A 14,851-nucleotide genomic window follows, 5' to 3' on the forward strand; every position below is an offset into this window, starting at 1 on the left:
AGGCTCTGTTCACCACATATAGTGGCCCAAAAGTTCTAATCTCAAACATCTATGCTCTCCTAACTAGGAACCCATCTGATAAGAAATGGCTCTATATGAAACAGCTGTTGAACATTTTTGGTTGCCCCATCCCCAGGACATCCTGGGAGAAACCTGGTCTGATGCACCCTCACTTTTTGACAGTGTGCAGAATAGAGAAATAATGTATAGAATCACCCCAGTATGGTATGCCACACCTGCTGAATTGAAAAGGATGTCTGGATAGCCTGATGAGTTGTGCTGCAGCGGGTGTGGGCAGGATAAAGACTATATACATATGTGATTGTTATGTCCTAAGTTAGTACGTTTCTGGAAAGAGATCCTCAGTCATATTAAGGGGGGGGGTGATAGGATATCCACTGAAATCAGACCCTTTAACTATTATAGTGGTCTCAAACCAATGGAAATGGCAGCCCTAATTTAGGTGGGTTAGAGAATTATAGTCAATGTTACTGGCAGCAAAACAGCTAAAGGCACTGTGTTGGAGATCCTCAACTGTCCCTTCCATGCAGGAATGGCTGGGTAAATTATGGACACCAATCGCGTTGAAGAAACTGACATGGACCATAAGTTTGCTGAATAGTTGTATCCCTGGTAAACTATGGGATAAAGGCCCGATTCATGATTGTCCTGGATCCCTGAGGTCACTCCGACTCGTGGCCTGATGGGAGATCCCCTTTGTCACCTTATGATTCTAATCAGAAATAGGTAAGATTAGTGTGTCTTTACCTACTTTTGTAATGCCATTTCTGTGGCACCTCTAGTTTTTAACCCAGCTGTGATATGCTACATGAGATATGGGGTGGCGGTTATTTTATTTCCATAAAGGAAAACTCAGTAGAGCTTTCTTGGAAGAAAACTGTTGGTCTGTAAATTACAACAATACACCACACAACAATATTTTTAAAAGTGATGTTAAAACAAAAAATTTAAAAAGTAAAATCTCTCCTGCGATATTCTGTGATTTTTGACATCACAAATTTTCAGACACAATATTTATGTATTACAATATTCTTGCCACAATATTTTGTCTGAACACCTTAGAGTCTCCTGGCACCTCTCTAAGACTGAAGCTAGCACTATGAGTTTGGTGTGGATGGTTTGTGATTACAACAGCAAATGTGCGAGTATCTGTTACAGTCCTTGCAATGTATCAATTATCCACTGTACTTTTTGAAAAGTCACATGTGTGGTCTGCACACTTCAGTCCGTTGGGGGGGGGGGGGGGGGGGGGAGGTGAAGTTGCACCATGTCCATTGGTATGCATCCATGTATAAGCCATGGAGAGAGGCTGCACTGACTTGGTCCTGGTCTAGCTAACTACCTAGACACCTTAGGGTATTTGCTTGCGCTTTATAAATCTTTTCATAAAGTTATGATTTATGGTTGCGCTTTATAAATCTTTTCATTAATTTTCATTCAATCATTCAACTCCACCTGTGTCTTCAGTCCCTGCCACTATACTCAGGCCTGCAGCTCTAACTCTAAAAAGGTGGTATCCCATGGACACAGATATCAGGGAGACAGTACAATATGCAGGAGAATGTTCTCCATATACTGGACCTGGAAAAGAAGTACTTCTCCTGAAGATCTTCCTCAGCCCAAAAGCTGAAGCCACCAACCAATCAAAGTGAAGAGCCGACGCTGGGATGCAATTGTAATCTTGTTTAGGCTAGAGATGACAAAGGTTAATGTGGCTACAATCCTTACTAGTGCCAAGCCAACAGTAGTGCTTTGTAGTCTTAGATAAAAATACTGACTGTGATGCATTCTTCTTGGCACCAAGCAGTCTATCTGAAGTGTTGTCCAAGGAGCTACAAAGGTCTGACCTTTGAAGTCATGCTAGATCTTGCTGGCCTGCTTCTGCAGGTTTTGACTGACTGGTCAGTGGGGAAGCTCCAAGTGCCCACAGGCAACCACTTATCGATACAGAAAGTTGGTTCATTCTGGAACACAATTTAGAAGGACCCAGGTCATAATGCCACACTACATGACCTTATGGTACACAAACTTTCCTAGCCTATAGCATAAAAACCTCAGTCCTTCCCGTAGACCTCCTCATCCTCCTCTAGTAGGCAGCCTTTTCTTCATGCAAAGGTAGCTCTAGCACCAACCCTCTGCAGTCAGTAGGCTCTTTCACTTAAAGTGATTTCAAGGCAGCTCTTCCATGCAGAATGGAGAACTTCCAGGTACTTGACCCCGAATTTGGAAAGGGGAGTTGTAAGGCAATGATCACATCCCTGGAGCTCTGACGTTTTTCTTGGCCTGCACAGGTTTGGGTCCTGAGGAACCGGTTGATGACAACTCCTCGTACATCACTTTTTGGTTTCTGCCCTATACTTATACTTGTTTTGTGGACAAAGATTGTGTATTCTACATGTCCAGTTCTAGGGCTCCTTTGAGGCCATTCCTGAATTTTGTGTATTCCTGCTAGATTGGTCAAGCCACAATGTTTGTCCCCTAGTGTCAACTAGAAACGTGGATAATGGTTGGAGCTCCTTATCAGAGAGACCCAAAACAAAAGCATAAAAGAGGGAGAGGCTTCCGCACACAGCTACCTCCCAACCGTTGATGGTAACTCCTTTCATGAAGGATGGAGCAGGAAGGGGTAAGGACTATCCCTACACTTTAAATGAGCCCTCTGTCTTCCATCCTCCATACTCTTGCATCTTGTTGATTTCGAAGGACCTCAGGAATGCTTTGGAGGATGCCTCAAATTCACTTTGCTTTCTTGCTGGTTCCCTTCAGCAACCAGCTATCGCACTATTCATACACAGGATATCACAAATGGATTAGTGGACTGAAACAATCACATACAGCACACAAGGCCCATGCTCATGGTGCTACTCATAATAGGGAAACTTATATGCAGCATAAAATTCCAGGCAACAAGTAAAAAGGCCTATCCTGATGTAAATTCAGTAGCTAATACCAGAGTCAGTCTTCTAAAGCCAGGTGATCTGCGGGTAATTATGGTCAGAAAAGGGGGGTGGGGTGCAGATGCTCCTCCAGACCACTTTGGGCAGATGCCCTACAGACCACTTAGAGGCCAACTACGAGTTTGGCGGACAGGAACATCCGTCCACCAAACTTCCGATGGGGTGGTCGCCGCTATGCTGGCAGCCTGCCCCATTGCGACCTTGCCACTGGGCTGACCGGTGGAAACCAAAGTTTCCACCGGGCAGCCCAGTGGGAAAGTGGTGGCAGCATTGTCGCTGGCTCATAATAGAGCTGGCGGCAATGCTGCTGCAAGCAGGGGGCACCAGCACCCTCGAAATGTGCACTGTGCACTGTCGGCACAGCAGACAGTTCGCATTTCGAGGGTGCTAGGCAGGGGACCCGCGCACTGCCCATGCCACAGGCATGGGCAGTGCAGGGGCACTCATGTGGCCCCTACACCTGTTCTCTGCCAGCCTTTTCATGGTGGTGAAACCGGTATGAAAAGGCTGGCGGCGAACAAGGTTGTAATCAGCCGAGCGGCGCTGCCTTCAGCACCGCCCGGGCTGATTACAACCTGCTTCCACTGTCAGCCCATCGGGATCAATGATTTTGACAAGGATGGCAGTAGGTTGGTAGGTCTGCCCGCCAACCTTGTAATGTGGGCGTCGGATCGCCGCAACTGCGTAGGTCCAACCACCATTGCGGCATTGTAGATCCTCGGACTGTCAATGTCATAATCAGGCCATTAGTCTCTTTTTCTGGGTCTTAATCTGTTTCCACACTGTCCCCAAGCATCTCATTCAGTAATTCTGTTTAAGTATTACATCTGGTTGGCTCGTTCACAGAACCACATTAGAGGCAGCTCTATGCAATTTTTAAACATAACATCAAGCATGGGACGTGAGCATAGGTCCAGATGGGCTGCATCTATGCTATATTTAAGGCATATCCACTGAATATGTCAATGAGATATGTTTAAAATAATTGTATGTAATTGTATCTTCTGTGGAAATCGTGGAAATCTGACTCAGAGCCACCAAAACAAGACCTATGATACACACCCCTGACATAAAGTACATCCCACAAGCTGGAGTTCTTAAATTACAGGTGCTATTGTAGCCCCGTTCTACTGAGGTTATTTTAACAGCCTTTGATGGATAATGGATAAGGGTAATATTGTTCTGTCTAGTTTGGGTATGACCCTGAGAGCTACAGATGGCAGGCAGCTATGTGTAGTTGCTGCTCAATGTACTAAGTGAAATTGGCAGTATTTGATCCACGCCAATTTTGTTAGGAGCGCTGTGTGAGTTTGTGCAGATGTTCTAGTGTGATGGTAGATCTGGTATGCATTTGGGCAAAGCCCATAAGGATCTAGTCTGTTCACATTTGTTAGGGTGCATCATTTTGCTAAATGTTATGCTTCTTGGCACTGTTTGTGAGCATTGCTATGTGGTGGGTTTGAAATTTGATTCTATTTATATACCTTTCTATTTACACGTTTCATATTATTTATCCTTGCATCTATATGTCATATTTCTATTTCTACTGCTTTGTAATGCATTATACTTATTACCTCATTTTGAGGCTCCTTCGCCAAGCATCACTTTTAGCTGTTTTGCAGTGACCATTTCTCAGTTCTGCCTACTGGTTATCAAATGGACAATGAAGCGAGCATTGGCAAAGCCAATAGGCATGGGTTTAATATGCCTACACATATAGCATTAGCACATTAGAGAGAGACGCAATATGTTTTTGTACGTTCATACAAAATATGGCAAGTTTTATTTTTTCTACGTCCTCTGGTGAAGCTCATGCTCCCTAACACCCATTTACCAATATGAGATCAAGAATCTGTGGACTGTAGCCATGAATCTTCTGCACATTGCGTGGAGTGATGCAATCTGGTCAATGATTAGTCCTCCGAGACTTACCGGATTATTTATTGGTAGTGATTTCTGAATCATTTTTCACCATGAATTGACACATAGTAGAATCCACATTATACATTTTAAGGCTATATGTAAATCGACACTCTAATCTATTGTAAATAATGTTGAAGAATGTAACTATAAAGTGGCAAGGAAACCAATTAATAAGCAACATATTTAAAGAAATTACAAAACTATAACAGTTGTTTGAAACATTCTTTTCATGGAATGATGCAACCAGTCCTTCTAGCCTTTAACTAAGCTGTCTAAGAAAAAACATTACCTGAGTTTCTTGGGGTGGCCTCTTACCAACATACCCTAGCCAAACAATTGTTCTCTAGTTTTATGTTACAAGATGGTCACTTTCTGTCTAGATGTGGAATTCCAGCAAACCGATAAAAGCCAAGCTGCTCCAAGAAGCCTGTTGGTGGCCTTCACCAGTGATGTTTACAACACTCTTGGCCTCAGACCTAGCCCTGAGGCCAACAGCAATGAAGGATTGGGCGCATATGGCCAGGCCCTGCTGCCAACCACCCACTGCGCATGGCTGAAGACCATTTTGCCATCAGAAATGTTATGAGACATCATCAAAGATGTTGTTTAACGCATCAAGAGTGATGTAATATGGGGAGCCATAAGTAATGCATAGTGTGGGTGCAAGTTACAGTTAGATTAGTAAACTCTAACTTTTGAATTTCAGTGTTTTTTGCATCGTTCAAACATCTCATCCAACTACAAATACTTAAACTGAAAAATTAGGCAGACACTGTGCCCATCTAAAGGCGTATCGTGTCATGTCTGGGCTTTAGCAAAGAAGGCGGAAGAAGGGGGATTTCTCACTTGTGGAACGAAGACGCTCTGTGTCTAAACCAGGTCATCCCAAATGACAAAACTAAACTGTGTGATCATGGCCACGTATCTTTTCCTCTCATTGCCTCATTTTCCTTATTACCATTAACCAGCGGCGCCTAGAAACAGACCAATGTCCTATATGAAGAGCTGAAACAAACAATGGCACTGACTGGGCACAGGCATGGTTTCTTAAGCACATTTAGCAACATACTAGTAAGTTGTCTTTCTTGTTGAATGAGTGGCTACGGCGTGGGAGGGGAAATGGAACAGATCTGACAATAATCAGAATAACTCCATTCGCTTCCCTAGAAGAGAGTCATGTGACAAGCATAAAGAGTATTTCCCAGCTGACACCGAGCGGCCTGTTCTTCCCAGTGAGGCCTGGCTGGCACAGTAATGTGATAATGTCATGTGTCAGACACATCGCTGGTGCCATCAGCAGGCACCCCTGTGGTGGGTGTCCTCCCTGAGGTACAGTACCAAAGCCTCTGCTGTGCCTTGGGGTGGGAGAAGACGTTTGACCTCCACTGGTGCAGCCTCCAGGTAAAACAATTGCTTAATTTGTGCTTGTTTCCTGTGCGGAGCACCGCACTTACTTTTGAGGGCCGGAGCTTATCTTTCTGCTTAAGCATTAGCAACGAGCATAAGACACATATGGGACAGACGGAGGAAGAGAAAAACGAAAAGGCGTCACAAAGGGGGAAAGCAGAAAGCTGCAATAGTGAGTTGAAGGGGCAGGGAGTGGCTGAAAATGGATTACAGAGGCCTGTGATGGATTCAGGATAACGCTGCCTCGGTATTCCGTGTTCGCACATTTAATTGCAGCAGCCGCGTGTTTAAGAGGAGGGCTTTGGACACCGGTATTTTTTTGTTGTTTTTTTACAAATTAAGCACTGGGTAGAACCATATGCCCACCTCCCCCGGCCATTATTTCCTCTGTGGTATGGAGAAAGAGGTGCTCATTAATGCAATCATTCATCCTCACAGTGTGATGCACTGCTCCAGTCCATTCTCTTCTTGTGGTGTTCCTAAAATGCTGGGTCTCCTCTCTGTAGAACCTAATGCCCCAATGGCTTCTCTGCCCGGTGGGCAGGGACGGGTCCCTCTAATGCACCTATTTCTCCTCTCTGCACAACCCCAGTGCCCCCACCCGTTTTTTGCTTGGGGTATTCCGTTTATGCAGCCTTTCTTCTCCGTAGAACTCACTGTAGGCGCCCCCATTCTTCGTGTGGGGGTCCAATCATGCATCCTTTCTTTCTTTATGTAGAATACAGAGTCCCAGCCCCCTCGCTGCCTCTTGTTTCACCTCAGGAATATAAGTATTTACCCCCACCCCCACCGATGGACGTCAGGGTGGGGTTCGGATGTTTTTAATTGACTCACCAACTACCACCTCCCCCACCGAGGACGGTGACTTTTGCCGCTCTTTCCCTGGGGGTCTGTCCAACGATGCAACAGTCTAGCGCAGGAGCACAGAGCGACACTCTTCCTGGAGGGTGGGGGGGAGGGGGTATACCCATGCTTCCACATCCTCCTGTCTGTTGGGGGGCGTTGTCTGATCTCGACTATTCCACTGATGCTCCCCCCCTCCTGCGATGTACCTCGGGCACCTTTCTCGGGGAACGATAGAGGGTTTCCACTGATACATTAATGGCACCCCTCTGCCTCGCCCCCCAAAGGACCAATCCTTGTGCCCGACGGGGGTCGACCTAGTGCATAGCAGCTGTTTGAAATCTTTTGTTTCACTGATGCATTCTTGCCCAGACGGTGCCTCGCGGACCTCTCTGCGGTGGGGGAGGAGGCGCTGTTACTCAGATGCATTAAATACATCTCCAGCCTGAACCCACCGTCTCCCTTCTGCGTGGTGTGGGGGCGGGGCTCAGGGAGAGAGGGGTTGAATGAGGATGGAGGGGACCACTTCCAGTCAGTTCTACTCATGCACCAGTCCCGCGGTAATACATAATCCCCCCTCCCCACCCCGTACACGGATGGGGGTCTTACCACCGATGCTGCCTTCCCTCTCTGTGCTCAGTCAGCCCTCCCTCCACCACATGCTCAGCTGTCACTCCTCATTCTCCTCACCCAGGCAGCAGGAAGCCTGTTCAGCGGAGGGGCTCCCACGGCTGCTGTCTGCCTGCGCGCTGCCCAGCCCCAGTCCCTGCCCAACGCCTGTCATGGCCAAGGAGCTGGACTCCGAGTTGCCCCGGATAGACCCGGCCATCCTGGTCTTCCTCCTGTACGTGGTGATCCTGCAGGAACTGGTTAGCGGCTGGATGGAGTACAAGCGCCAGGCGAGCAAGCCCAAGAAGCAGGCCGGGCCCGTCTGGTCCTCCAGGTGAGGGTTCTGGGGCAAAGGTCACAGACACGGACCCCGCAGAGGGAGGTCCCTTGGTCGGAGAGCACTGGCCTCTCGGAGGGTTCTAGGAATGATTGAACAGGTCCCAACCTGTCAGGAGGGCTCAGGGTTGTGGGCGCATGCACAGACATCTCAGGTGGCCTCCGTGAAAACAGGACAGATCTTCACACACAGACATCTCAGGTGGTCTCCGTGAAAACAGGACAGAACTTCACACACAGACATCTCAGGTGGTCTCTACGGGAGCAGGGCAGCTCTTCATACAGACATCTCCAGTGGTCTCCGTGGGCAACAGCCCCACATGTGTACATACATCTCAGGTGGTCTCTGTGGCAGTAGGACAGGTTTTCAAGCAGACATCTCAAGTGGTCTCTATGTCACTCAGGTGGTTTGTATGGCAGCAGGGCAAGTCTTCAAACAGAGACATCTCATGTGGTCTCTGTAGCAGCAAGGCAGGTTTTCACACACAGACTTCTAAGGTGGTCGCTATGGGGGCAGGGCAGGTCTCCAGATAAACATCTCCATTTCAGGTGGTCTTTGGGGCAGCAGGACAGGACTTCACACAGTCAGGGGTATCAGGGCAAGGCTTCACACACAGACATCGCATGTAGTCTCTATAGGAGCAGGGCAGGTCTTCACAAGCACACAACTTAGGTGGTCCCTGGCGCAGCAGGGCAAGTCTTCACACACAGACATCTCAGCTGTCTCTGTGGACAGTAGCTCTTTACGGATAGAGACATCTCATTTAGTTTCTGTATGCATCAGAGCAGGTCTTCATACGCAGACATTTCCAGAGGGGGTCTCTGTGGACAGCATCTCAACATGTATCTAGGCATCTCAGGAGGTCTGTTTGGACCGCACCTGTACATGTATACAGCTATCTCTGGGGGTTTCTGTGAACAGCAGCGTTACATGAATGCAGACATGTCAGTGAGTGTATGTGGAGAGCTGCTCTATATGGATACAGGCATCTCAGTTTAGCCTCTGTTGACAGCAGCTCTACATGTATACAGAATTCCCAGTGGTGGAGGGGAGGGGAATCTCTGTGGACAGCAACTCTACATGTATGCAGACTTCTCAGGGGGTGTCTATGGAAGCAGCTCCACACGTAACAAGACTTCTCAGGGGGTCTCTGTGGACAGCAGCTGTACATGTATACAGATATCTCAGCGGGGTCCCTATGGGCAGAAGCTCTACATGTCTACAGAAAACTCTGGGGGTCTCTGTGGACATAAGCTCTACATGTATACAGACATCTCAAGTGTCTCTGTGGACAGAAGCTCTTCACGGATAGAGACATCTCATTTGGTTTCTGTAGGCTTCAGTGCAGGTCTTCATACACCGACATTTCAGAGGGGGTCTCTGTGGGCAGCAGCTCTACATATGTATAGACATCTCAGGGGGTTTCTATGGGCAGTAGCCCTTCATGCACACAGAATTTCCAGGGGGTCTCCGTGGACAGCAGCTCTACATGTAACAAGACATATCAGGGGGTCTCTATGGACAGCACCTGTACATGTACTCAGATATCTCAGGGAGTTCCTGTGAACAGCAGCTCTACATGTATGCAGACATGTAAGAGAGTGTATGTGGAGAGCTGCTCTACCGGAAATGAGACATCTCAGGGGGTCTCTGTACAGTAGCTGTACATGTATACAGATATCTCAGGAGGTCCCTGTGGATAGGAGCTGTGCATGTATACAGAATTCCCTGGGGTGGATGGAAGGTGGGGTCTCTGTGGACAGCAGCTCTACATTTTTGCAGACATCTCAGGGGGAGTCTGTGGAAGCAGCTGTACACGTATGCAGACATCCCATGGGGTCTCTGTGACTCTACATGTATACAGACATCTCAAGGGGTCTCTGTGGACATGAGCTCTTCGGGTATACAGACACCTCAGTGGGTTTCTGTGGGAACCTCAGGGGGTCTCTGAGGACATCAGCTCTTGGTGTATACAGACATCTCAGTGGGTTTCTGTGGGAACCTCAGGGGGTCTCTGTGGACATGAGCTCTTTGGGTATACAGACACCTCAGTGGGTTTCTGTGGGAACCTCAGGGGGTATCTGCGGACATCAGCTCTGGGTGTATACAGACACCTCAGTGGGTTTCTGTGGGAACCTCAGGGGGTCTCTGAGGACATCAGCTCTGGGTGTATACAGACATCTCAGTGGGTTTCTGTGGGAACCTCAGGGGGTATCTGCGGACATCAGCTCTGGGTGTATACAGACACCTCAGTGGGTTTCTGTGGGAACCTCAGGGGGTATCTGCGGACATCAGCTCTTGGTGTGTACAGACATCTCAGTGGGTTTCTGTGGGAATCTCAGGGGTTCTCTGAGGACATCAGCTCTGGGTGTATACAGACACCTCAGTGGGTTTCTGTGGGAACCTCAGGGGGTATCTGCGGACATCAGCTCTTGGTGTATACAGACACCTCAGTGGGTTTCTGTGGGAACCTCAGGGGGTCTCTGAGGACATCAGCTCTGGGTGTATACAGACATCTCAGTGGGTTTCTGTGGGAACCTCAGGGGTTCTCTGAGGACATCAGCTCTTCGGGTATACAGACACCTCAGTGGGTTTCTGTGGGAACCTCAGGGGGTATCTGCGGACATCAGCTCTGGGTGTATACAGACATCTCAGTGGGTTTCTGTGGGAACCTCAGGGGGTCTCTGAGGACATCAGCTCTGGGTGTATACAGACACCTCAGTGGGTTTCTGTGGGAACCTCAGGGGGTATCTGCGGACATCAGCTCTTCGGGTATACAGACACCTCAGTGGGTTTCTGTGGGAACCTCAGGGGGTATCTGCGGACATCAGCTCTTTGGGTATACAGACACCTCAGTGGGTTTCTGTGGGAACCTCAGGGGGTATCTGCGGACATCAGCTCTTGGTGTATACAGACACCTCAGTGGGTTTCTGTGGGAACCTCAGGGGGTCTCTGAGGACATCAGCTCTGGGTGTATACAGACATCTCAGTGGGTTTCTGTGGGAACCTCAGGGGGTCTCTGAGGACATCAGCTCTTCGGGTATACAGACATCTCAGTGGGTTTCTGTGGGAACCTCAGGGGGTCTCTGAGGACATCAGCTCTTCGGGTATACAGACACCTCAGTGGGTTTCTGTGGGAACCTCAGGGGGTCTCTGAGGACATCAGCTCTTCGGGTATACAGACACCTCAGTGGGTTTCTGTGGGAACCTCAGGGGGTATCTGCGGACATCAGCTCTGGGTGTATACAGACATCTCAGTGGGTTTCTGTGGGAACCTCAGGGGGTATCTGCGGACATCAGCTCTGGGTGTATACAGACATCTCAGTGGGTTTCTGTGGGAACCTCAGGGGGTCTCTGCGGACATCAGCTCTGGGTGTATACAGACACCTCAGTGGGTTTCTGTGGGAACCTCAGGGGGTATCTGCGGACATCAGCTCTGGGTGTATACAGACATCTCAGTGGGTTTCTGTGGGAACCTCAGGGGGTATCTGCGGACATCAGCTCTTCGGGTATACAGACACCTCAGTGGGTTTCTGTGGGAACCTCAGGGAGTATCTGCGGACATCAGCTCTGGGTGTATACAGACACCTCAGTGGGTTTCTGTGGGAACCTCAGGGGGTCTCTGAGGACATCAGCTCTGGGTGTATACAGACATCTCAGTGGGTTTCTGTGGGAACCTCAGGGGGTCTCTGAGAACATCAGCTCTTCGGGTATACAGACACCTCAGTGGGTTTCTGTGGGAACCTCAGGGGGTCTCTGAGGACATCAGCTCTTCGGGTATACAGACACCTCAGTGGGTTTCTGTGGGAACCTCAGGGGGTCTCTGAGGACATCAGCTCTGGGTGTATACAGACATCTCAGTGGGTTTCTGTGGGAACCTCAGGGGGTCTCTGAGGACATCAGCTCTTCGGGTATACAGACATCTCAGTGGGTTTCTGTGGGAACCTCAGGGGGTCTCTGAGGACATCAGCTCTTCGGGTATACAGACACCTCAGTGGGTTTCTGTGGGAACCTCAGGGGGTCTCTGAGGACATCAGCTCTTCGGGTATACAGACACCTCAGTGGGTTTCTGTGGGAACCTCAGGGGGTCTCTGCGGACATCAGCTCTTCGGGTATACAGACACCTCAGTGGGTTTCTGTGGGAACCTCAGGGGGTCTCTGAGGACATCAGCTCTTCGGGTATACAGACACCTCAGTGGGTTTCTGTGGGAACCTCAGGGGGTCTCTGAGGACATCAGCTCTTCGGGTATACAGACACCTCAGTGGGTTTCTGTGGGAACCTCAGGGGGTATCTGCGGACATCAGCTCTTCGGGTATACAGACACCTCAGTGGGTTTCTGTGGGAACCTCAGGGGGTATCTGCGGACATCAGCTCTGGGTGTATACAGACATCTCAGTGGGTTTCTGTGGGCATCAGAGCAGGTCTTCATACATCGACATTTCAGGGCAATCTCTGCAGGCGGACGGGGAGATGCTCTGCACACATGTACTTGTGGTGTGGTGTACCGGCTGCATGCATTTCAGTACATAGTGCAGCGCCCCTCAGCTCCCACGTGCACTAGTACTGTTAGATTTATTCTTTTATTTCTGTGTTGTTTCCACCACCAAATTCTGGACAGGTTCCTTGAGTGTCATTCACGTGCGGATCTGTCAGGACCCTTTCTGCGTCTTATCTGCAGCGGATGCGTGCGCATTGCCTTGACGCTTCTCTACACAGATATTTGCATGCATTTGCCAGGCAAATCTACAAACAAACGAGAAAGCTCTGTCCATTTTTGGCCTCGATTCGAAAACAAATCAGAGTGCATTTAGGGGGAGGGGCCCGGGCACAGCTGCGCATCGTTCAGATGGTTTCACACTGCGCACGAGAAGGAGGTAAACAAACGACAGCTGGGTAGCTCGTGCACCCACACTCCTGCTCTTATTGTTTTTAGGTCTGGCGTTAGCCAAGACCTTTTGATTACACTAAAAGTATAGATATGTAATAGCGTTTTTCTGCCAGCCCTCTCCATCCATTGGTCTGTTGTTGCTTCATTCAGGTTTCTTCAACCCACTTCAACATACAGCATGGCATGAGGCAATGGGTCAGTCCGATTCAGCCAACTTGCCTGTAAGTGACAGCCTTTTGCTCTTTCACAAGAAGCCCAAGAGCCCACCAATAAGTTCCCTTCACTGTGTGTGTTTTATGTGAACAAAAATATTTTTTGCTTTCAGCCAATTTGTTTTTATTTTGTTGGGGGCACAGCAGGTCATCAAACAAAGTTTTATACAAATGACATAACAAGTATTGACAAAGCCAAAAGGCTCATGGCAAACAAAGACCAACAGGCTTGGCCAATGCTTATTTAATATTTGTTGCTGTTGCTAAAATGTGTCATATCGCCAATTAGTTAATAGTGGAGCGGGAACAATAAGTTTTATGTCCAAGGCTCAAGGTATTCACCAGATGAAACGGTATAGCGACCACTCAGAAATTTAAGGCCATTAGACAGGTGTGTGAGTGACGTTTCTTAGCACTGTCTGATTTACAGCACTTCAAAAAAAGTCCACCACATACACGTCCACAATAATAGATCAATTTCAAGACAAGTAGGCACTCTTCTCCGCATGGCGGTCAGCGGTGGCTTCACACTGAAAGTAGGAGCAGCACAGAAACCATAGGTACCGTAGTGGCGGCAGCAGTTCAAATTACCTTCGCCCATGGAAGGTGGAACAATATTAGTCAACAACACACACATACCCACCCACACACACACACGCATGCCCACCTACCCCCATACCATGAAATACCCACAACTATGAGAGCCGGTCATAGACCGTAATGAAGTGTGTATTTATTATTCTATCTGCACGTGCGCTTTGATAGTAGGGAAAGTAATAAAGCGGACCGAGGCAAATATTACTGCACTTTTAGGAGAAATTTATGGAAAGTGGCACTGCACCTCTTAGCATCCCCCTACCACCACCATGTGTGCACCGTATTTCAAATATGGCTCACCTTGGCACAGGGTAGGGGGCAATAATGTCATTTTTAGGGTCGAGCCTGCATTGCATGCGCTCACGCATGCGTATCGCAGCGAGGCTCTTTTGTATTTAGAAAAGGGCTCGGAGCCCTGTCAACTTCACGTCGGTGTTTTTTATTGGTTCGTGGGCTTCCCTAATAAAATCTGCTTGCTTTCATTAGTCGAAGGCACGAATACGTCATGCCTTTTCCGGTGGCTAGCCCTCCTCGAGCGCAGCGACCAAGTACAGAAAACATGCGAGGCTCGCTGTTTTCCATCGGACTGGTTGGCTTTTTTTTCTCTAATTTACGAGCGCGATCTCGCTTGGCAGAAGTCGAGCGCTTTACATACTTGATTTCACTTTTTGGGGTTATGTACATAAATGCACTTTTGCCCGATAGGTGAAAAGTCGGGTTAGGAGTTTACAACGCGATCAGCTCTAACATGAGCAAACGCGAGACCCGTTGCATTGTAAATGCTTGTTTAATGATGCTATTGATGTACTCTGCAGGAGTAGTGGCAAAATATTGGCGCTACTCCTGCAGAGTACATAGCGGCCCATTATAAATAATGGAAGGCCCATTTTAACGCCCACTCTTGAGCAGGCATTAAAAGTGCCATGATAAATGGTGCAAGGAAATCTCGGCGATTTCCTTATGCCATTTTTATGGCGCCCCCAACGAGGGAATGCCCCCTATGCATACATTATGCCTGGTGCAGGCATAATGAAGCCCAAAGGGTTACAGAGTGGC

The 14,851-nt window shown here is 48.4% G+C and overlaps 1 long non-coding RNA gene across 1 annotated transcript in view; it reads left to right on the forward strand.

Annotated features, from left to right (window-relative positions):
• Positions 1 to 7,200: 7,200 nt before the first annotated feature.
• Positions 7,201 to 14,851, forward strand: part of LOC138301228 (uncharacterized) — a 37,898-nt gene continuing 30,247 nt past the window's right edge. Inside the window, exon 1 of the long non-coding RNA XR_011205066.1 lies at positions 7,201 to 8,094. This is a non-coding gene — a long non-coding RNA (uncharacterized lncRNA). The remainder of the gene's footprint in view (positions 8,095 to 14,851) is intronic.

Source organism: Pleurodeles waltl, chromosome 6 (assembly GCF_031143425.1).
Source record: "Pleurodeles waltl isolate 20211129_DDA chromosome 6, aPleWal1.hap1.20221129, whole genome shotgun sequence".
Taxonomy (NCBI): Eukaryota; Metazoa; Chordata; class Amphibia; order Caudata; family Salamandridae; genus Pleurodeles; species Pleurodeles waltl.